Source organism: Lactuca serriola, chromosome 1 (genome assembly GCF_051521515.1).
Source record: "Lactuca serriola cultivar US96UC23 chromosome 1, Lser_US96UC23_V15, whole genome shotgun sequence".
Classification (NCBI taxonomy): Eukaryota; Viridiplantae; Streptophyta; class Magnoliopsida; order Asterales; family Asteraceae; genus Lactuca; species Lactuca serriola.
This window is the reverse complement of record NC_136408.1, coordinates 206,461,728-206,480,091: the sequence shown is the minus strand read 5'-3', so window position 1 is coordinate 206,480,091 and position 18,364 is coordinate 206,461,728. Positions and strand designations below refer to the sequence as shown.

The following is an 18,364-nucleotide window of genomic DNA, read 5'->3' as shown; positions in this document are numbered from 1 at the left end:
CAAACGGACAACGAAAAAGATGGTGCAACACGAGCACATCCCAGGGGGTCACCCATCCTTGTACTACTCTCGCCCAAGCACGCTTAACTGCGGAGTTCTGATGGGATTCGATGTATTAGTGCTGGTATGATAGCACACGAAATACTATCCATGTTTATTGTTTTTATGTGTTACAAGACGCAGAGCCTACTTTGTTTTGGTACGCGGGGCGTGGGACCCAAGTGACCGATCGGCTCCGTTCCAAAAATACGAAAACCATGAACCATGAACCGGAGGGAACCCGAGCATAGAAATAGCAAGAAAGAAAGGAAAAAAAAACCTAAAAACCGCACGTAAAATGGAAAAAAAACGCAAACGGACAACGAAAAAGGGGGTGCACCACGAGGACTTCCCAGGGGGTCACCCATCCTAGTACTACTCTCGCCCAAGTACGCTTAACTGCAGAGTTCTGATGGGATCCGGTGCATTAGTGCTGTTATGATCACACCCAAAATAATATCCATGTTTATTGCTTTTATGTGTTACAAGATGCAGAATCTCCTTTGTTTTTGTACGCGGGGCGTGGGATCCACGTGACCGATCGGCTCCGTTCCAAAAATACGAAAACCATCAACCATAAACCGGACGGCACCCGAGCATAGAAATAGCCAGAAAGAAAGGAAAAAAACAAAAAAACAGCACGTAAAATTTTAAAAAAAAAATGCAAACGCACAACGAAAAAGAGGGTGCAACACGAGCACTTCCCAGGGTGTCACCCATCCTTGTACTACTCTTGCCCAAGCATGCATAACTGCGGAGTTCTGATGGGATTCGCTGCATTAGTGCTGGTATGATCGCACACGAAATACTATCCATGTTTATTGCTTTCATGTGTTACAAGACGCAGAACCTTCTTTGTTTTGGTACGCGGGGCGGGGGATCCACGTGACCGATAGGCTCCGTTACAAAAATACGAAAACCATCAACCATAAACCGGAAGGCACCCGAGCATAGAAATAGCAAGAAAGAAAGGATAAAAAACCAAAAAACCGCACGTAAAATGTAAAAAAAAAATCCAAACGGACAACAAAAAAGAGGGTGCAACACGAGCACATCCCAGGGGGTCACCCATCCTTGTACTACTCTCGCCCAAGCACGCTTAACTGCGGAGTTCTGATGGGATTCGGTGCATTAGTGCTGGTATGATAGCACACGAAATACTATCCATGTTTATTGCTTTTATGTGTTACAAGACGCAGAGTCTACTTTGTTTTGGTACGCGGGGCGTGGGACCCATGTGACCGATCGGCTCCGTTCCAAAAATACGAAAACCATCAACCATGAACCGGAGGGCACCCGAGCATAGAAATAGCAAGAAAGAAAGGAAAAAAACCAAAAAACCGCACGTAAAATGTAAAAAGAAAACACAAACGGACAACGAAAAAGTGGGGTGCAACACGAGGATTTCCCAGGGGGTCACCAATCCTAGTACTACTCTGGCCCAAGCACGCTTAACTGCGGAGTTCTGATGGGATCCGGTGCATTAGTGCTGTTATGATCACACCCAAAATAATATGCATGTTTATTGCTTTTATGTGTTACAAGACGCATAATCTCCTTTGTTTTTGTACGCGGGGCGTGGGATCCACGTGACCGATCGGCTCCGTTCCAAAAAATACGAAAACCATCAACCATAAACCGGAAGGCACCCGAGCATAGAAATAGCCAGAAAGAAAGGAAAAAAACCAAAAAACCGCACATAAAATGTTAAAAAAAAATGCAAACGGACAACGAAAAAGAGGGTGGAACACGAGCACATCCCAGGGGGTCACCCATCCTTGTACTACTCTCGCCCAAGCACGCTTAACTGCGATGTTCTGATGGGATTCAGTGCATTAGTGCTAGTATGATCGCACACGTAATACTATCTATGTTTATTGCTTTTATGTGTTACAAAACGCAGAACCTTCTTTGTTTTGGTACGCGCGGTGTGGGACCCATGTGACCGATCGACTCTGTTCCAAAAATACGAAAACCATGAACCATGAACCAGAGGGCACCCGAGCATAGAAATAGCAAGAAAGAAAGGAAAAAAAAACAAAAAACCGCACGTAAAATGTAAAAAAAAAAACGCAAACGGACAAACTAAAAAGGGGGGTGCAACACGAGGACTTCCCAGGGGGTCACCAATCCTAGTACTACTCTCGCCCAAGCACGCTTAACTGCAGAGTTCTGATGAGATCTGGTGCATTAGTGCTGGTATGATAGCACACGAAATAATATCCCTGTTTATTGTTTTTATGTGTTACAAGACGCAGAACCTACTTTGTTTTGGTACGCGGGGCGTGGGACCCATGTGACCGATCGGCTCCGTTCCAAAAATACGAAAACCATGAACCATGAACCGGAGGGTACCCGAGCATAGAAATAGCAAGAAAGAAAGGATAAAAAACCAAAAAACCGCACGTAAAATGTAAAAAAAAATGCAAACGGACAACGAAAAAGATGGTGCAACACGAGCACATCCCAGGGGGTCACCCATCCTTGTACTACTCTCGCCCAAGCACGCTTAACTGCGGAGTTCTGATGGGATTCGATGCATTTGTGCTGGTATGATAGCACACGAAATACTATCCATGTTTATTGTTTTTATGTGTTACAAGACGCAGAGCCTACTTTGTTTTGGTACGCGGGGCGTGGGACCCAAGTGACCGATCGGCTCCGTTCCAAAAATACGAAAACCATGAACCATGAACCGGAGGGAACCCGAGCATAGAAATAGCAAGAAAGAAAGGAAAAAAAACCTAAAACCCGCACGTAAAATGGAAAAAAAACGCAAACGGACAACGAAAAAGGGGGTGCAACACGAGGACTTCCCAGGGGGTCACCCATCCTAGTACTACTCTCGCCCGGGGGTCAACCATCCTAGTACTACTCTCGCCCAAGCACGCTTAACTGCAGAGTTCTGATGGGATCCGGTGCATTAGTGCTGTTATGATCACACCCAAAATAATATCCATGTTTATTGCTTTTATGTGTTACAAGATGCAGAATCTCCTTTGTTTTTGTACGCGGGGCGTGGGATCCACGTGACCGATCGGCTCCGTTCCAAAAATACGAAAACCATCAACCATAAACCGGACGGCACCCGAGCATAGAAATAGCCAGAAAGAAAGGAAAAAAACAAAAAAACAGCACGTAAAATTTTAAAAAAAAATGCAAACGCACAACGAAAAAGAGGGTGCAACACGAGCACTTCCCAGGGTGTCACCCATCCTTGTACTACTCTTGCCCAAGCATGCATAACTGCGGAGTTCTGATGGGATTCGCTGCATTAGTGCTGGTATGATCGCACACGAAATACTATCCATGTTTATTGCTTTCATGTGTTACAAGACGCATAACCTTCTTTGTTTTGGTACGCGGGGCGGGGGATCCACGTGACCGATCGGCTCCGTTCCAAAAATACGAAAACCATCAACCATAAACCGGAAGGCACCCGAGCATAGAAATAGCAAGCAAGAAAGGATAAAAAACCAAAAAACCGCACGTAAAATGTAAAAAAAAAAATCCAAACGGACAACAAAAAAGAGGGTGCAACACGAGCACATCCCAGGGGGTCACCCATCCTTGTACTACTCTCGCCCAAGCACGCTTAGCTGCGGAGTTCTGATGGGATTCGGTGCATTAGTGCTGGTATGATAGCACACGAAATACTATTCATGTTTATTGCTTTTATGTGTTACAAGACGCAGAGTCTACTTTGTTTTGGTACGCGGGGCGTGGGACCCATGTGACCGATCGGCTCCGTTCCAAAAATACGAAAACCATCAACCATGAACCGGAGGGCACCCGAGCATAGAAATAGCAAGAAAGAAAGGAAAAAAACCAAAAAACCGCACGTAAAATGTAAAAAGAAAACACAAACGGACAACGAAAAAGGGGGGTGCAACACGAGGATTTCCCAGGGGGTCACCAATCCTAGTACTACTCTCGCCCAAGCACGCTTAACTGCGGAGTTCTGATGGGATCCGGTGCATTAGTGCTGTTATGATCACACCCAAAATAATATGCATGTTTATTGCTTTTATGTGTTACAAGACGCATAATCTCCTTTGTTTTTGTACGCGGGGCGTGGGATCCACGTGACCGATCGGCTCCGTTCCAAAAAATACGAAAACCATCAACCATAAACCGGAAGGCACCCGAGCATAGAAATAGCCAAAAAGAAAGGAAAAAAACCAAAAAACCGCACATAAAATGTTAAAAAAAAATGCAAACGGACAACGAAAAAGAGGGTGGAACATGAGCACTTCCCAGGGGGTCACCCATCCTTGTACTACTCTCGCCCAAGCACGCTTAACTGCGATGTTCTGATGGGATTCGGTGCATTAGTGCTACTATGATCGCACACGTAATACTATCTATGTTTATTGCTTTTATGTGTTACAAAACGCAGAACCTTCTTTGTTTTGGTACGCGCGGTGTGGGACCCATGTGACCGATCGACTCAGTTCCAAAAATACGAAAACCATGAACCATGAACCAGAGGGCACCCGAGCATAGAAATAGCAAGAAAGAAAGGAAAAAAAACAAAAAACCGCACGTAAAATGTAAAAAAAAAACGCAAACGGACAAACTAAAAAGGGGGGTGCAACACGAGGACTTCCCAGGGGGTCACCAATCCTAGTACTACTCTCGCCCAAGCACGCTTAACTGCAGAGTTCTGATGAGATCCGGTGCATTAGTGCTGGTATGATAGCACACGAAATAATATCCCTGTTTATTGTTTTTATGTGTTACAAGACGCAGAACCTACTTTGTTTTGGTACGCGGGGCGTGGGACCCATGTGACCGATCGGCTCCGTTCCAAAAATACGAAAACCATGAACCATGAACCGGAGGGTACCCGAGCATAGAAATAGCAAGAAAGAAAGGATAAAAAACCAAAAAACCGCACGTAAAATGTAAAAAAAATGCAAACGGAAAACGAAAAAGATGGTGCAACACGAGCACATCCCAGGGGGTCACCCATCCTTGTACTACTCTCGCCCAAGCACGCTTAACTGCGGAGTTCTGATGGGATTCGATGCATTAGTGCTGGTATGATAGCACACGAAATACTATCCATGTTTATTGTTTTTTTGTGTTACAAGACGCAGAGCCTACTTTGTTTTGGTACGCGGGGCGTGGGACCCAAGTGACCGATCGGCTCCGTTCCAAAAATACGAAAACCATGAACCATGAACCGGAGGGAACCCGAGCATAGAAATAGCAAGAAAGAAAGGAAAAAAAACCTAAAACCCGCACGTAAAATGGAAAAAAAACGCAAACGGACAACGAAAAAGGGGGTGCAACACGAGGACTTCCCAGGGGGTCACCCATCCTAGTACTACTCTCGCCCGGGGGTCAACCATCCTAGTACTACTCTCGCCCAAGCACGCTTAACTGCAGAGTTCTGATGGGATCCGGTGCATTAGTGCTGTTATGATCACACCCAAAATAATATCCATGTTTATTGCTTTTATGTGTTACAAGATGCAGAATCTCCTTTGTTTTTGTACGCGGGGCGTGGGATCCACGTGACCGATCGGCTCCGTTCCAAAAATACAAAAACCATAAACCATAAACCGGACGGCACCCGAGCATAGAAATAGCCAGAAAGAAAGGAAAAAAACAAAAAACCAGCACGTAAAATTTTAAAAAAAAAATGCAAACGCACAACGAAAAAGAGGGTGCAACACGAGCACTTCCCAAGGTGTCACCCATCCTTGTACTACTCTTGCCCAAGCATGCGTAACTGCGGAGTTCTGATGGGATTCGCTGCATTAGTGCTGGTATGATCGCACACGAAATACTATCCATGTTTATTGTTTTCATGTGTTACAAGACGCAGAACCTTCTTTGTTTTGGTACGCGGGGCGTGGGATCCACGTGACCGATCGGCTCCGTTCCAAAAATACGAAAACCATCAACCATAAATCAGAAGGCACCCGAGCATAGAAATAGCAAGAAAGAAAGGATAAAAAACCAAAAAACCGCACGTAAAATGTAAAAAAAAAAATCCAAACGGACAACAAAAAAGAGGGTGCAACAGGAGCACATCCCAGGGGGTCACCCATCCTTGTACTACTCTCGCCTAAGCACGCTTAACTGCGGAGTTCTGATGGGATCCGGTGCATTAGTGCTGTTATGATCACACCCAAAATAATATCCATGTTTATTGCTTTTATGTGTTACAAGACGCATAATCTCCTTTGTTTTTGTACGCGGGGCGTGGGATCCAAGTGACCGATCGGCTCCGTTCCAAAAATACGAAAACCATCAACCATAAACCGGAAGGCACCCGGGCATAGAAATAGCCAGAAAGAAAGGAAAAAAACCAAAAAACCGCACGTAAAATGTTAAAAAAAAAATGAAAACGGACAACGAAAAAGAGAGTGGAACACGAGCACTTCCCAAGGGGTCACCCATCCTTGTACTACTCTCGCCCAAGCACGCTTAACTGCGATGTTCTGATGGGATTTGTTGCATTAGTGCTGGTATGATCGCAGACGAAATATTATCTATGTTTATTGCTTTTATGTGTTACAAAACGCAGAACCTTCTTTGTTTTGGTACGCGCGGTGTGGGACCCATGTGACCGATCGACTCAGTTCCAAAAATACGAAAACCATGAACCATGAACCGGAGGGCACCCGAGCATAGAAATAGCAAGAAAGAAAGGAAAAAAAAAACAAAAAACCGCACGTAAAATGTAAAAAAAAAAAACGCAAACGGACAAACTAAAAAGGGGGGTGCAACACGAGGACTTCCCAGGGGGTCACCAATCCTAGTACTACTCTCGCCCAAGCACGCTTAACTGCGGAGTTCTGATGAGATCCGGTGCATTAGTGCTGGTATGATAGCACACGAAATAATATCCCTGTTTATTGTTTTTATGTGTTACAAGACGCAGAACCTACTTTGTTTTGGTACGCGGGGCGTGGGACCCATGTGACTGATCGGCTCCGTTCCAAAAATACGAAAACCATGAACCATGAACCGGAGGGTACCCGAGCATAGAAATAGCAAGAAAGAAAGGATAAAAAACCAAAAAACTGCACGTAAAATGTAAAAAAAAAATGCAAACGCACAACGAAAAAGATGGTGCAACACGAGCACATCCCAGGGGGTCACCCATCCTTGTACTACTCTCGCCCAAGCACGCTTAACTGCGGAATGGGATTCGATGCATTAGTGCTGGTATGATAGCACACGAAATACTATCCATGTTTATTGTTTTTATGTGTTACAAGACGCAGAGCCTACTTTGTTTTGGTACGCGGGGCGTAGGACCCAAGTGACCGATCGGCTCCGTTCCAAAAATACGAAAACCATGAACCATGAACCGGAGGGAACCCGAGCATAGAAATAGCAAGAAAGAAAGGAAAAAAAAAAACCTAAAAACCGCACGTAAAATGGAAAAAAAACGCAAACGGACAACAAAAAAGGGGGTGCAACACGAGGACTTCCCAGGGGGTCACCCATCCTAGTACTACTCTCGCCTGGGGGTCACCCATCCTAGTACTACTCTCGCCCAAGTACGCTTAACTGCAGAGTTCTGATGGGATCCGGTGCATTAGTGCTGTTATGATCACACCCAAAATAATATCCATGTTTATTGCTTTTATGTGTTACAAGATGCAGAATCTCCTTTGTTTTTGTACGCGGGGCGTGGGATCCACGTGACCGATCGGCTCCGTTCCAAAAATACGAAAACCATCAACCATAAACCGGACGGCACCCGAGCATAGAAATAGCCAGAAAGAAAGGAAAAAAACAAAAAAAATAGCACGTAAAATTTTTAAAAAAAATGCAAACGCACAACGAAAAAGAGGGTGCAACACGAGTACTTCCCAGGGTGTCACCCATCCTTGTACTACTCTTGCCCAAGCATGCATAACTGCGGAGTTCTGATGGAATTCGCTGCATTAGTGCTGGTATGATCGCACACGAAATACTATCCATGTTTATTGCTTTCATGTGTTACAAGACGCAGAACCTTCTTTGTTTTGGTACGCGGGGCGTGGGATCCACGTGACCGATCGGCTCCGTTCCAAAAATACGAAAACCATCAACCATAAACCGGAAGGCACCCGAGCTTAGAAATAGCAAGAAAGAAAGGATAAAAAACCAAAAAACCGCACGTAAAATGTAAAAAAAAAATCCAAACGGACAACAAAAAAGAGGGTGCAACACGAGCACATCCCAGGGGGTCACCCATCCTTGTACTACTCTCGCCCAAGCACGCTTAACTGCGGAGTTTTGATGGGATTCGGTGCATTAGTGCTGCTATGATAGCACACGAAATACTATCCATGTTTATTGCTTTTATGTGTTACAAGACGCAGAGCCTACTTTGTTTTGGTACGCGGGGCGTGGGACCCATGTGACCGATCGACTCCGTTCCAAAAATACGAAAACCATCAACCATGAACCGGAGGGCACCCGAGCATAGAAATAGCAAGAAATAAAGGAAAAAAACCAAAAAACCGCACGTAAAATGTAAAAAGAAAACGCAAACGGACAACGAAAAAGCGGGGTGCAACACGAGGATTTCCCACGGGGTCACCAATCCTAGTACTACTCTCGCCCAAGCACGCTTAACTGCGGAGTTCTGATGGGATCCGGTGCATTAATGCTGTTATGATCACACCCAAAATAATATCTATGTTTATTGCTTTTATGTGTTACAAGACGCATAATCTCCTTTGTTTTTGTACGCGGGGCGTGGGATCCACGTGACCGATCGGCTCCGTTCCAAAAATACGAAAACCATCAACCATAAACCGGAAGGCACCCGAGCATAGAAATAGCCAGAAAGAAAGGAAAAAAACCAAAAAACCGCACGTAAAATGTTAAAAAAAATGAAAAAGGACAACGAAAAAGAGGGTGGAACACGAGCACTTCCCAGGGGGGTCACCCATCTTTGTACTACTCTCGCCCAAGCACGCTTAACTGCGATGTTCTGATGGGATTCAGTGCATTAGTGCTGGTATGATCGCACACGTAATACTATCTATGTTTATTGCTTTTATGTGTTACAAAACGCAGAACCTTCTTTGTTTTGGTACGCGCGGTGTGGGACCCATGTGACCGATCGACTCAGTTCCAAAAATACGAAAACCATGAACCATGAACCGGAGGGCACCCGAGCATAGAAATAGCAAGAAAGAAAGGAAAAAAAAACAAAAAACCGCACGTAAAATGTAAAAAAAAAAAACGCAAACGGACAAACTAAAAAGGGGGGTGCAACACGAGGACTTCCCAGGGGGTCACCAATCCTAGTACTACTCTCGCCCAAGCACGCTTAACTGCGGAGTTCTGATGAGATCCGGTGCATTAGTGCTGGTATGATAGCACACGAAATAGTATCCCTGTTTATTGTTTTTATGTGTTACAAGACGCATAACCTACTTTGTTTTGGTACGCGGGGCGTGGGACCCATGTGACCAATCGGCTCCGTTCCAAAAAAACGAAAACCATGAACCATAAACCGGAGGGTACCCAAGCATAGAAATAGCAAGAAAGAAAGGATAAAAAACCAAAAAACCGCACGTAAAATGTAAAAAAAAAATGCAAACGGACAACGAAAAAGATTGTGCAACACGATCACATCCCAGGGGGTCATCCATCCTTGTACTACTCTCGCCCAAGCACGTTTAACTGCGGAGTTCTGATGGGATTCGATGCATTAGTGCTGGTATGATAGCACACGAAATACTATCCATGTTTATTGCTTTTATGTGTTACTAGACGCAGAGCCTACTTTGTTTTGGTACGCAGGGCGTGGGACCCAAGTGACCGATCGGCTCCGTTCCAAAAATACGAAAACCATGAACCATGAACCGGAGGGAACCCGAGCATAGAAATAGCAAGAAAGAAAGGAAAAAAAACCTAAAAACCACACGTAAAATGGAAAAAAAACGCAAACGGACAACGAAAAAGGGGGTGCAACACGAGGACTTCCCAGGGTGTCACCCATCCTAGTACTACTCTCGCCCGGGGGTCATCCATCCTAGTACTACTCTCGCCCAAGCACGCTTAACTGCAGAGTTCTGATGGGATCCGGTGCATTAGTGCTGTTATGATCACACCCAAAATAATATCCATGTTTATTGCTTTTATGTGTTACAAGATGCAGAATCTCCTTTGTTTTTGTACGTGGGGCGTGGGATCCACGTGACCGATCGGCTCCGTTCCAAAAATACGAAAACCATCAACCATAAACCGGAAGGCACCCGAGCATAGAAATAGCCAGAAAGAAAGGAAAAAAAACAAAAAAACAGCACGTAAAATTTAAAAAAAAAAATGCAAACGCACAACGAAAAAGAGGGTGCAACACGAGCACTTCCCACGGTGTCACCCATCCTTGTACTACTCTTGCCCAAGCATGCATAACTGCGGAGTTCTGATGGGATTCGCTGCATTATTGCTGGTATGATCGCACATGAAATACTATCCATGTTTATTGCTTTTATGTGTTACAAGACGCAGAACCTTCTTTGTTTTGGTACGCGGGGCGTGGGATCCACGTGACCGATCGGCTCCGTTCCAAAAATACAAAAACCATCAACCATAAACCGGAAGGCACCCGAGCATAGAAATAGCAAGAAAGAAAGGATAAAAAACCAAAAAACCGCACGTAAAATGTAAAAAAAAAATGCAAACGGACAACGAAAAAGATGATGCAACACAAGCACATCCCAGGGGGTCACCCATCCTTGTACTACTCTCGCCCAAGCACGCTTAACTGCGGAGTTCTGATGGGATTCGATGCATTAGTGCTGGTATGATAGCACACGAAATACTATCCATGTTTATTGCTTTTATGTGTTACAAGACGCAGAGCCTACTTTGTTTTGGTACGCGGGGCGTGGGACCCAAGTGATCGATCAGCTCCGTTCCAAAAATACGAAAACCATGAACCATGAACCGGAGCGAACCCGAGCATAGAAATAGCAAGAAAGAAAGGAAAAAAAACCTAAAAACCGCACGTAAAATGGAAAAAAAAACGCAAACCGACAACGAAAAATGGGGTGCAACACGAGGACTTCCCCGGGGGTCACCCATCCTAGTACTACTCTCGCCCAAGCACGCTTAACTGCGGAGTTCTGATGGGATCCGGTGCATTAGTGCTGTTATGATCACACCCAAAATAATATCCATGTGTATTGCTTTTATGTGTTACAAGACGCAGAACCTTCTTTGTTTTGGTACGCGGGGCGGGGGATCCACGTGACCGATCGGCTCCGTTCCAAAAATACGAAAACCATCAACCATAAACCGGAAGGCACCCGAGCATAGAAATAGCAAGAAAGAAAGGATAAAAAACCAAAAAACCGCACGTAAAATGTAAAAAAAAAAATCCAAACGGACAACAAAAAAGAGGGTGCAACACGAGCACATCCCAGGGGGTCACCCATCCTTGTACTACTCTCGCCCAAGCACGCTTAGCTGCGGAGTTCTGATGGGATTCGGTGCATTAGTGCTGGTATGATCGCACACGAAATACTATCCATGTATATTGCTTTTATGTGTTACAAGACGAAGAACCTTCTTTGTTTTGGTACGCGGGGCGTGGGACCCATGTGACCGATCGGCTCCGTTCCAAAAATACGAAAACCATGAACCATGAACCGGAGGGCACCCGAGCATAGAAATAGCAAGAAAGAAAGGATAAAAAACCACAAAACCGCACGTAAAATGTAAGAAAAGATGCAAACGGACAACGAAAAAGAGGGTGCAACACGAGCACATCCCAGGGGGTCACCCATCCTTGTACTACTCTCGCCCAAGCACGCTTAACTGCGGAGTTCTGATGGGATCCGTTGCATTAGTGTTGTTATGATCACACCCAAAATAATATCCATGTTTATTGCTTTTATGTGTTACAAGACGCATAATCTCCTTTGTTTTTGTACGCGGGGCGTGGGATCCACGTGACCGATCGGCTCCGTTCCAAAAATACGAAAACCATCAACCATAAACCGGAAGGCACCCGAGCATAGAAATAGCCAGAAAGAAAGGAAAAAAACCAAAAAACCGCACGTAAAATGTTAAAAAAAAATGCAAACGGACAACCAAAAAGAGGGTGCAACACGAGCACTTCCCAGGGGGTCACCCATCCTTGTACTACTCTCGCCCAAGCACGCTTAACTGCGATGTTCTGATGGGATTCGGTGCGTTAGTGCTGGTATGAACGCACATGAAATACTATCTATGTTTATTGCTTTTATGTGTTACAAAACGCAGAACCTTCTTTGTTTTGGTACGCGGGGTGTGGGACCCATGTGACCGATTGACTCAGTTCCAAAAATACGAAAACCATGAACAATGAACCGGAGGGCACCCGAGCATAGAAATAGCAAGAAAGAAAGGAAAAAAAAAACAAAAAATCGCACGTAAAATGTAAAAAAAAAACGCAAACGGACAACCTAAAAAGGGGGTGCAACACGAGGACTTCCCAGGGGGTCACCAATCCTAGTACTACTCTCGCCCAAGCACGCTTAACTGCGGAGTTCTGATGAGATCCGGTGCATTAGTGCTGGTATGATAGCACACGAAATAGTATCCTTGTTTATTGTTTTTATGTGTTACAAGACGCAGAACCTACTTTGTTTTGGTACGCGGGGCGTGGGACCCATGTGACCGATCGGCTCCGTTCCAAAAATACGAAAACCATGAACCATGAACCGGAGGGCACCCGAGCATAGAAATAGCAAGAAAGAAAGGATAAAAAACCAAAAAACCGCATGTAAAATGTAAAAAAAAAAAGGCAAACGGACAACGAAAAAGATGATGCAACACAAGCACATCCCAGGGAGTCACCCATCCTTGTACTACTCTCGCCCAAGCACGCTTAACTGCGGAGTTCTGATGGGATTCGATGCATTAGTGCTGGTATGATAGCACACGAAATACTATCCATGTTTATTGCTTTTATGTGTTACAAGACGCAGAGCCTACTTTGTTTTGGTACGCGGGGCGTGGGACCCAAGTGATCGATCAGCTCCGTTCCAAAAATACGAAAACCATCAACCATAAACCGGACGGCACCCGAGCATAGAAATAGCCAGAAAGAAAGGAAAAAAACCTAAAAACAGCACGTAAAATTTTAAAAAAAAATGCAAACGCACAACGAAAAAGAGGGTGCAAAACGAGCACTTCCCAGGGTGTCACCCATCCTTGTACTACTCTTTTGCCCAAGCATGCATAACTGCGGAGTTCTGATGGGATTCGCTGCATTAGTGCTGGTATGATCGCACACGAAATACTATCCATGTTTATTGCTTTCATGTGTTACAAGACGCAGAACCTTCTTTGTTTTGGTACGCGGGGCGGGGGATCCACGTGACCGATCGGCTCCGTTCCAAAAATACGAAAACCATCAACCATAAACCGGAAGGCACCCGAGCATAGAAATAGCAAGAAAGAAAGGATAAAAAACCAAAAAACCGCACGTAAAATGTAAAAAAAAAAATCCAAACGGACAACAAAAAAGAGGGTGCAACACGAGCACATCCCAGGGGGTCACCCATCCTTGTACTACTCTCGCCTAAGCACGCTTAGCTGCGGAGTTCTGATGGGATTCGGTGCATTAGTGCTGGTATGATAGCACACGAAATACTATCCATGTTTATTGCTTTTATGTGTTACAAGACGCAGAGTCTACTTTGTTTTGGTACGCGGGGCGTGGGACCCATGTGACCGATCGGCTTCGTTCCAAAAATACGAAAACCATCAACCATGAACCGGAGGGCACCCGAGCATAGAAATAGCAAGAAAGAAAGGAAAAAAACCAAAAAACCGCACGTAAAATGTAAAAAGAAAACACAAACGGACAACGAAAAAGGGGGGTGCAACACGAGGATTTCCCAGGGGGTCACCAATCGTAGTACTACTCTCGCCCAAGCACGCTTAACTGCGGAGTTCTGATGGGATCCGTTGCATTAGTGCTGTTATGATCACACCCAAAATAATATCCATGTTTATTGCTTTTATGTGTTACAAGACGCATAATCTCCTTTGTTTTTGTACGCGGGGCGTGGGATCCACGTGACCGATCGACTCCGTTCCAAAAATACGAAAACCATCAACCATAAACCGGAAGGCACCCGAGCATAGAAATAGCCAGAAAGAAAGGAAAAAAACCAAAAAACCGCACGTAAAATGTTAAAAAAAAAAATGAAAACGGACAACGAAAAAGAGGGTGGAACACGAGCACTTCCCAGGGGGTCACCCATCCTTGTACGACTCTCGCCCAAGCACGCTTAACTGCGATGTTCTGATGGGATTCGTTGCATTAGTGCTGGTATGATCACACATGAAATATTATCTATGTTTATTGCTTTTATGTGTTACAAAACGCAGAACCTTCTTTGTTTTGGTACGCGCGGTGTGGGACCCATGTGACCGATCGACTCAGTTCCAAAAATACGAAAACCATGAACCATGAACCGGAGGGCACCCGAGCATAGAAATGGCAAGAAAGAAAGGAAAAAAAAAACAAAAAACCGCACGTAAAATGTAAAAAAAAAAAAAACGCAAACGGACAAACTAAAAAGGGGGGTGCAACACGAGGACTTCCCAGGGGGTCACCAATCCTAGTACTACTCTCGCCCAAGCACGCTTAACTGCGGAGTTCTGATGGGATCCGGTGCATTAGTGCTGTTATGATCACACCCAAAATAATATCCATGTTTATTGCTTTTATGTGTTACAAGACGCATAATCTCCTTTGTTTTTGTACGCGGGACGTGGGATCCACGTGACCGATCGGCTCCGTTCCACAAAATACGAAAACCATCAACCATAAACCGGAAGGCACCCGAGCATAGAAATAGCCAAAAAGAAAGGAAAAAAACCAAAAAACCGCACATAAAATGTTAAAAAAAAAATGCAAACGGACAACGAAAAAGAGGGTGGAACACGAGCACTTTCCAGGGGGTCACCCATCCTTGTACTACTCTTGCCCAAGCACACTTAACTGCGGAGTTCTGATGGGATTCGGTGCATTAGTGCTGGTATGATAGCACACGAAATACTATCCATGTTTATTGCTTTTATGTGTTACAAGACGCAGAGCCTACTTTGTTTTGGTACGCGGGGCGTGGGACCCATGTGACCGATCAGCTCCGTTCCAAAAATACGAAAACCATCAACCATGAACCGGAGGGCACCCGAGCATAGAAATAGCAAGAAAGAAAGGAAAAAAACCAAAAAACCGCACGTAAAATGTAAAAAGAAAACGCAAACGGACAACGAAAAAGGGGGGTGCAACACGAGGATTTCCCAGGGGGTCACCAATCCTAGTACTACTCTCGCCCAAGCACGCTTAACTGCGGAGTTCTGATGGGATCCGGTGCATTAGTGCTGTTATGATCACACCCAAAATAATATCCATGTTTATTGCTTTTATGTGTTACAAGACGCATAATCTCCTTTGTTTTTGTACGCGGGGCGTGGGATCCACGTGACCGATCGGCTCCGTTCCAAAAATACGAAAACCATCAACCATAAACCGGAAGGCACCCGAGCATAGAAATAGCCAGAAAGAAAGGAAAAAAACCAAAAAACCGCACGTAAAATGTTAAAAAAAAATGCAAACGGAGAACGAAAAAGAGGGTGGAACACGAGCACTTCCCAGGGGGTCACCCATCCTTGTACTACTCTCGCCCAAGCACGCTTAACTGCGATGTTCTGATGGGATTCGGTGCATTAGTGCTGGTATAATCGCACACGAAATACTATCTATGTTTATTGCTTTTATGTGTTACAAAACGCAGAACCTTCTTTGTATTGGTACGCGCGGTGTGGGACCTATGTGACCGATCGACTCAGTTCCAAAAATACGAAAACCATGAACCATGAAACCGAGGGCACCCGAGCATAGAAATAGCAAGAAAGAAAGGAAAAAAAAAAACCGCACGTAAAATGTAAAAAAAAAAACGCAAACGGACAAACTAAAAAGGGGGGTGCAACACGAGGACTTCCCAGGGGGTCACCAATCCTAGTACTACTCTCGCCCAAGCACGCTTAACTGTGGAGTTCTGATGAGATCCGGTGCATTAGTGCTGGTATGATAGCACACGAAATAGTATCCCTATTTATTGTTTTTATGTGTTACAAGACGCAGAACCTACTTTGTTTTGGTACGCGGGGCGTGGGACCCATGTGACCGATCGGCTCCGTTCCAAAAATACGAAAACCATGAACCATGAACCGGAGGGTACCCGAGCATAGAAATAGCAAGAAAGAAAGCATAAAAAACCAAAAAACTGCACGTAAAATGTAAAAAAAAAAATGCAAACGGACAACGAAAAAGATGGTGCAACACGAGCACATCCCAGGGGGTCATCCATCCTTGTACTACTCTCGCCCAAGCACGCTTAACTGCGGAGTTCTGATGGGATTCGATGCATTAGTGCTGGTATGATAGCACACGAAATACTATCCATGTTTATTGCCTTTATGTGTTACTAGACGCAGAGCCTACTTTGTTTTGGTACGCGGGGCGTGGGACCCAAGTGACCGATCGGCTCCGTTCCAAAAATACAAAAACCATGAACCATGAACCGGAGGGAACCCGAGCATAGAAATAGCAAAAAAGAATGGAAAAAAACCTAAAAACCGCACGTAAAATGGAATAAAAAACGCAAACGGACAACGAAAAAGGGGGTGCAACACGAGGACTTCCCAGGGGGTCACCCATCCTAGTACTACTGTCGCCCGGGGGTCACCCATCCTAGTACTACTCTCGCCCAAGCACGCTTAACTGCAGAGTTCTGATGGGATCCGGTGCATTAGTGTTGTTATGATCACACCCAAAATAATATCCATGTTTATTGCTTTTATGTGTTACAAGATGCAGAATCTCCTTTGTTTTTGTACGCGGGGCGTGGGATCCACGTGACCGATCGGCTCCGTTCCAAAAATACGAAAACCATCAACCATAAACCGGAAGGCACCCGAGCACAGAAATAGCCAGAAAGAAAGGAAAAAAACAAAAAAACAGCACATAAAATTTTAAAAAAAAAATGCAAACGCACAACGAAAAAGAGGGTGCAACACGAGCACTTCCCAAGGTGTCACCCATCCTTGTACTACACTTCCCCAAGCATGCATAACTGCGGAGTTCTGATGGGATTCGGTGCATTAGTGCTGGTATGATCGCACACGAAATACTATCCATGTTTATTGCTTTTATGTGTTACAAGACGCAGAACCTTCTTTGTTTTGGTACGCGGGGCGTGGGATCCACGTGACCGATCGGCTCCGTTCCAAAAATACGAAAACCATCAACCATAAACCGGAAGGCACCCGAGCATAGAAATAGCAAGAAAGAAAGGATAAAAAACCAAAAAACCGCACGTAAAATGTAAAAAAAAATCCAAACGGACAACAAAAAAGAGGGTGCAACACGAGCATATCCCAGGGGGTCACCCATCCTTGTACTACTCTCGCCCAAGCACGCTTAACTGCGGAGTTTTGATGGGATTCGGTGCATTAGTGCTGGTATGATAGCACATGAAATACTATCCATGTTTATTGCTTTTATGTGTTACAAGACGCAGAGCCTACTTTGTTTATGTACACGGCGCGTGGGACCCATGTGACCGATCGGCTCCGTTCCAAAAATACGAAAACCATGAAACATGAACCGGAGGGCACCCGAGCATAGAAATAGCAAGAAAGAAAGGAAAAAAACCAAAAAACCGCACGTAAAATGTAAAAAGAAAACGCAAACGGACAACGAAAAAGGGGGGTGCAACACGAGGATTTCCCAGGGGGTCACCAATCCTAGTACTACTCTCGCCCAAGCACACTTAACTGCGGAGTTCTGATGGGATCCGGTGCATTAGTGCTGTTATGATCACACCCAAAATAATATCCATGTTTATTGCTTTTATGTGTTACAAGACGCATAATCTCCTTTGTTTTTGTACGCGGGGCGTGGGATCCACGTGACCGATCGGCTCCGTTCCAAAAATACGATAACCATCAACCATAAACCGGAAGGCACCCGAGCATAGAAATAGCTAGAAAGAAAGGAAAAAAACCAAAAAACCACACGTAAAATGTTAAAAAAAAAATGCAAACGGACAACGAAAAAGAGGGTGGAACACGAGCACTTCCCAGGGGGTCACCCATCCTTGTACTACTCTCGCCCAAGCACGCTAAACTACGATGTTCTGATGGGATTCGGTGCATTAGTGCTGGTATGATCACACACGAAATACTATCTATGTTTATTGCTTTTATGTGTTACAAAACGCAGAACCTTCTGTGTTTTGGTACGCGCGGTGTGGGACCCATGTGACCGATCGACTCAGTTCCAAAA

The 18,364-nt window shown here is 44.8% G+C and overlaps 21 non-coding genes and 30 pseudogenes across 21 annotated transcripts; all 51 read right to left on the bottom strand.

The window, feature by feature from the left end:
- Nucleotides 1-19: 19 nt before the first annotated feature.
- On the bottom strand, nt 20-138 carry LOC145079949 (5S ribosomal RNA; annotated as a pseudogene).
- Nucleotides 139-370: 232 nt separating this feature from the next.
- LOC145075993 (5S ribosomal RNA) lies at nt 371-489 on the bottom strand. Its single transcript, XR_013692566.1, has one exon. It is a non-coding gene; the product is annotated as a 5S ribosomal RNA (ribosomal RNA).
- A 233-nt stretch (nt 490-722) lies between these two features.
- On the bottom strand, nt 723-841 carry LOC145080404 (5S ribosomal RNA; annotated as a pseudogene).
- A 233-nt stretch (nt 842-1,074) lies between these two features.
- LOC145078938 (5S ribosomal RNA) lies at nt 1,075-1,193 on the bottom strand. Its single transcript, XR_013694469.1, has one exon. It is a non-coding gene; the product is annotated as a 5S ribosomal RNA (ribosomal RNA).
- Nucleotides 1,194-1,426: 233 nt separating this feature from the next.
- Nucleotides 1,427-1,545, bottom strand: LOC145077542 (5S ribosomal RNA). Its single transcript, XR_013693288.1, has one exon. It is a non-coding gene; the product is annotated as a 5S ribosomal RNA (ribosomal RNA).
- A 233-nt stretch (nt 1,546-1,778) lies between these two features.
- Nucleotides 1,779-1,897, bottom strand: LOC145080216 (5S ribosomal RNA; annotated as a pseudogene).
- Nucleotides 1,898-2,133: 236 nt separating this feature from the next.
- Nucleotides 2,134-2,252, bottom strand: LOC145074034 (5S ribosomal RNA). Its single transcript, XR_013691656.1, has one exon. It is a non-coding gene; the product is annotated as a 5S ribosomal RNA (ribosomal RNA).
- A 232-nt stretch (nt 2,253-2,484) lies between these two features.
- On the bottom strand, nt 2,485-2,603 carry LOC145080059 (5S ribosomal RNA; annotated as a pseudogene).
- Nucleotides 2,604-2,834: 231 nt separating this feature from the next.
- Nucleotides 2,835-2,985, bottom strand: LOC145079358 (5S ribosomal RNA; annotated as a pseudogene).
- Nucleotides 2,986-3,217: 232 nt separating this feature from the next.
- On the bottom strand, nt 3,218-3,336 carry LOC145080403 (5S ribosomal RNA; annotated as a pseudogene).
- Nucleotides 3,337-3,570: 234 nt separating this feature from the next.
- Nucleotides 3,571-3,689, bottom strand: LOC145079063 (5S ribosomal RNA). The gene has a single exon (XR_013694589.1). It is a non-coding gene; the product is annotated as a 5S ribosomal RNA (ribosomal RNA).
- A 233-nt stretch (nt 3,690-3,922) lies between these two features.
- Nucleotides 3,923-4,041, bottom strand: LOC145073305 (5S ribosomal RNA). The gene has a single exon (XR_013691317.1). It is a non-coding gene; the product is annotated as a 5S ribosomal RNA (ribosomal RNA).
- Nucleotides 4,042-4,274: 233 nt separating this feature from the next.
- On the bottom strand, nt 4,275-4,393 carry LOC145080360 (5S ribosomal RNA; annotated as a pseudogene).
- Nucleotides 4,394-4,627: 234 nt separating this feature from the next.
- LOC145075176 (5S ribosomal RNA) lies at nt 4,628-4,746 on the bottom strand. Its single transcript, XR_013692367.1, has one exon. It is a non-coding gene; the product is annotated as a 5S ribosomal RNA (ribosomal RNA).
- Nucleotides 4,747-4,977: 231 nt separating this feature from the next.
- Nucleotides 4,978-5,096, bottom strand: LOC145079922 (5S ribosomal RNA; annotated as a pseudogene).
- A 231-nt stretch (nt 5,097-5,327) lies between these two features.
- LOC145079357 (5S ribosomal RNA) lies at nt 5,328-5,478 on the bottom strand (annotated as a pseudogene).
- Nucleotides 5,479-5,711: 233 nt separating this feature from the next.
- LOC145080435 (5S ribosomal RNA) lies at nt 5,712-5,830 on the bottom strand (annotated as a pseudogene).
- A 234-nt stretch (nt 5,831-6,064) lies between these two features.
- LOC145079981 (5S ribosomal RNA) lies at nt 6,065-6,183 on the bottom strand (annotated as a pseudogene).
- Nucleotides 6,184-6,416: 233 nt separating this feature from the next.
- On the bottom strand, nt 6,417-6,535 carry LOC145080278 (5S ribosomal RNA; annotated as a pseudogene).
- Nucleotides 6,536-6,773: 238 nt separating this feature from the next.
- On the bottom strand, nt 6,774-6,892 carry LOC145073103 (5S ribosomal RNA). Its single transcript, XR_013691236.1, has one exon. It is a non-coding gene; the product is annotated as a 5S ribosomal RNA (ribosomal RNA).
- Nucleotides 6,893-7,472: 580 nt separating this feature from the next.
- Nucleotides 7,473-7,623, bottom strand: LOC145079474 (5S ribosomal RNA; annotated as a pseudogene).
- A 233-nt stretch (nt 7,624-7,856) lies between these two features.
- LOC145080467 (5S ribosomal RNA) lies at nt 7,857-7,975 on the bottom strand (annotated as a pseudogene).
- A 233-nt stretch (nt 7,976-8,208) lies between these two features.
- Nucleotides 8,209-8,327, bottom strand: LOC145080250 (5S ribosomal RNA; annotated as a pseudogene).
- A 233-nt stretch (nt 8,328-8,560) lies between these two features.
- On the bottom strand, nt 8,561-8,679 carry LOC145075316 (5S ribosomal RNA). The gene has a single exon (XR_013692409.1). It is a non-coding gene; the product is annotated as a 5S ribosomal RNA (ribosomal RNA).
- Nucleotides 8,680-8,910: 231 nt separating this feature from the next.
- On the bottom strand, nt 8,911-9,030 carry LOC145080061 (5S ribosomal RNA; annotated as a pseudogene).
- A 237-nt stretch (nt 9,031-9,267) lies between these two features.
- Nucleotides 9,268-9,386, bottom strand: LOC145073097 (5S ribosomal RNA). The gene has a single exon (XR_013691235.1). It is a non-coding gene; the product is annotated as a 5S ribosomal RNA (ribosomal RNA).
- Nucleotides 9,387-9,619: 233 nt separating this feature from the next.
- Nucleotides 9,620-9,738, bottom strand: LOC145080418 (5S ribosomal RNA; annotated as a pseudogene).
- A 231-nt stretch (nt 9,739-9,969) lies between these two features.
- Nucleotides 9,970-10,120, bottom strand: LOC145080019 (5S ribosomal RNA; annotated as a pseudogene).
- Nucleotides 10,121-10,354: 234 nt separating this feature from the next.
- Nucleotides 10,355-10,473, bottom strand: LOC145080480 (5S ribosomal RNA; annotated as a pseudogene).
- Nucleotides 10,474-10,706: 233 nt separating this feature from the next.
- On the bottom strand, nt 10,707-10,825 carry LOC145080200 (5S ribosomal RNA; annotated as a pseudogene).
- A 232-nt stretch (nt 10,826-11,057) lies between these two features.
- On the bottom strand, nt 11,058-11,176 carry LOC145085422 (5S ribosomal RNA). Its single transcript, XR_013699821.1, has one exon. It is a non-coding gene; the product is annotated as a 5S ribosomal RNA (ribosomal RNA).
- Nucleotides 11,177-11,410: 234 nt separating this feature from the next.
- LOC145078633 (5S ribosomal RNA) lies at nt 11,411-11,529 on the bottom strand. The gene has a single exon (XR_013694172.1). It is a non-coding gene; the product is annotated as a 5S ribosomal RNA (ribosomal RNA).
- A 232-nt stretch (nt 11,530-11,761) lies between these two features.
- On the bottom strand, nt 11,762-11,880 carry LOC145079550 (5S ribosomal RNA; annotated as a pseudogene).
- A 232-nt stretch (nt 11,881-12,112) lies between these two features.
- On the bottom strand, nt 12,113-12,231 carry LOC145078891 (5S ribosomal RNA). Its single transcript, XR_013694420.1, has one exon. It is a non-coding gene; the product is annotated as a 5S ribosomal RNA (ribosomal RNA).
- Nucleotides 12,232-12,466: 235 nt separating this feature from the next.
- LOC145073092 (5S ribosomal RNA) lies at nt 12,467-12,585 on the bottom strand. The gene has a single exon (XR_013691234.1). It is a non-coding gene; the product is annotated as a 5S ribosomal RNA (ribosomal RNA).
- A 234-nt stretch (nt 12,586-12,819) lies between these two features.
- Nucleotides 12,820-12,938, bottom strand: LOC145080381 (5S ribosomal RNA; annotated as a pseudogene).
- A 232-nt stretch (nt 12,939-13,170) lies between these two features.
- LOC145080540 (5S ribosomal RNA) lies at nt 13,171-13,291 on the bottom strand (annotated as a pseudogene).
- Nucleotides 13,292-13,525: 234 nt separating this feature from the next.
- On the bottom strand, nt 13,526-13,644 carry LOC145079546 (5S ribosomal RNA; annotated as a pseudogene).
- A 233-nt stretch (nt 13,645-13,877) lies between these two features.
- On the bottom strand, nt 13,878-13,996 carry LOC145077802 (5S ribosomal RNA). The gene has a single exon (XR_013693416.1). It is a non-coding gene; the product is annotated as a 5S ribosomal RNA (ribosomal RNA).
- A 234-nt stretch (nt 13,997-14,230) lies between these two features.
- On the bottom strand, nt 14,231-14,349 carry LOC145080153 (5S ribosomal RNA; annotated as a pseudogene).
- A 240-nt stretch (nt 14,350-14,589) lies between these two features.
- LOC145085802 (5S ribosomal RNA) lies at nt 14,590-14,708 on the bottom strand. The gene has a single exon (XR_013700189.1). It is a non-coding gene; the product is annotated as a 5S ribosomal RNA (ribosomal RNA).
- Nucleotides 14,709-14,942: 234 nt separating this feature from the next.
- Nucleotides 14,943-15,061, bottom strand: LOC145080158 (5S ribosomal RNA; annotated as a pseudogene).
- A 233-nt stretch (nt 15,062-15,294) lies between these two features.
- On the bottom strand, nt 15,295-15,413 carry LOC145073298 (5S ribosomal RNA). Its single transcript, XR_013691316.1, has one exon. It is a non-coding gene; the product is annotated as a 5S ribosomal RNA (ribosomal RNA).
- A 232-nt stretch (nt 15,414-15,645) lies between these two features.
- LOC145079176 (5S ribosomal RNA) lies at nt 15,646-15,764 on the bottom strand. Its single transcript, XR_013694697.1, has one exon. It is a non-coding gene; the product is annotated as a 5S ribosomal RNA (ribosomal RNA).
- Nucleotides 15,765-15,995: 231 nt separating this feature from the next.
- On the bottom strand, nt 15,996-16,114 carry LOC145075561 (5S ribosomal RNA). Its single transcript, XR_013692463.1, has one exon. It is a non-coding gene; the product is annotated as a 5S ribosomal RNA (ribosomal RNA).
- A 234-nt stretch (nt 16,115-16,348) lies between these two features.
- On the bottom strand, nt 16,349-16,467 carry LOC145080172 (5S ribosomal RNA; annotated as a pseudogene).
- Nucleotides 16,468-16,698: 231 nt separating this feature from the next.
- Nucleotides 16,699-16,849, bottom strand: LOC145079572 (5S ribosomal RNA; annotated as a pseudogene).
- Nucleotides 16,850-17,082: 233 nt separating this feature from the next.
- On the bottom strand, nt 17,083-17,201 carry LOC145080424 (5S ribosomal RNA; annotated as a pseudogene).
- A 232-nt stretch (nt 17,202-17,433) lies between these two features.
- LOC145080043 (5S ribosomal RNA) lies at nt 17,434-17,552 on the bottom strand (annotated as a pseudogene).
- A 233-nt stretch (nt 17,553-17,785) lies between these two features.
- LOC145074561 (5S ribosomal RNA) lies at nt 17,786-17,904 on the bottom strand. Its single transcript, XR_013691906.1, has one exon. It is a non-coding gene; the product is annotated as a 5S ribosomal RNA (ribosomal RNA).
- Nucleotides 17,905-18,137: 233 nt separating this feature from the next.
- On the bottom strand, nt 18,138-18,256 carry LOC145079475 (5S ribosomal RNA). Its single transcript, XR_013694987.1, has one exon. It is a non-coding gene; the product is annotated as a 5S ribosomal RNA (ribosomal RNA).
- Between the last annotated feature and the right edge of the window lie 108 nt (nt 18,257-18,364).